The following is an 828-nucleotide window of genomic DNA, read 5'->3' as shown; positions in this document are numbered from 1 at the left end:
TCCCCCAGTGTGGGATTAATAAAGTCTATCAAATCAAATCAAATCAAATCAAATGTTACAGGTACCGGGCAGTCAGGAAGACTGTAAGCAGTAATCAACTTAGCAGTAAATGAGAGAGACAAGAGTTAGTGGTTGCTTTCATGAGGATGCGCTGCAGTCATCACGGTAACTCAACTCTCACAACTGACACCCAACTGTTCAGTGTAAACTCATTATAATACATTTAAGTAATTTAAATAAAACTTACATATACATATACATAGAAATGAACATAAATAAAAATATATACAAATAATTTAATTTGTGACCAAACTATATGTGGGGTGGTCACATATATTTACTGGAGAAGGCGGTACATGGACTTGGTAAGCAGTTTGACAACATCATTACAGTAAATATTGTAGTAAATACATAGTAAATGTATGTATTTAAAATAGTAAATGTAGTAAATAGTAAATAATGTTGGTGCATCAAAAATTGTGTGGACATTTCACTTCATTTGTAGGGACGTTCCAAACGAACGTGCCTTCACGAAGGGCCCTTCCAGAACGACGGCCACGTCACGGAAGTGATTTCCGTTTGTGATCATGTGCTCTTCGGTTAGGAGATCTTGTGATGCTTTTTAAAGCAAAGTTGGGGTTGATTTTGAGTTCACATACAAACATAAGTAGAATAGGCCAATTAAATTTGTCTATTTTAATGTAAGACTAAATATTTTTTTGTCAGTGATAGAAATATGATTTAAGATGGTAGTAAGTTTAGTTTGAAAAAGTTTAAAAGTAAATAAGACACAATTAGACAATATTTGAATAAAATAATAAGAATAAG

Source organism: Sinocyclocheilus grahami, unplaced genomic scaffold (assembly GCF_001515645.1).
Source record: "Sinocyclocheilus grahami isolate Dianchi unplaced genomic scaffold, SAMN03320097.WGS_v1.1 scaffold1713.1, whole genome shotgun sequence".
NCBI classification, from domain to species: domain Eukaryota; kingdom Metazoa; phylum Chordata; class Actinopteri; order Cypriniformes; family Cyprinidae; genus Sinocyclocheilus; species Sinocyclocheilus grahami.
This window is presented reverse-complemented; position numbering follows the sequence as displayed.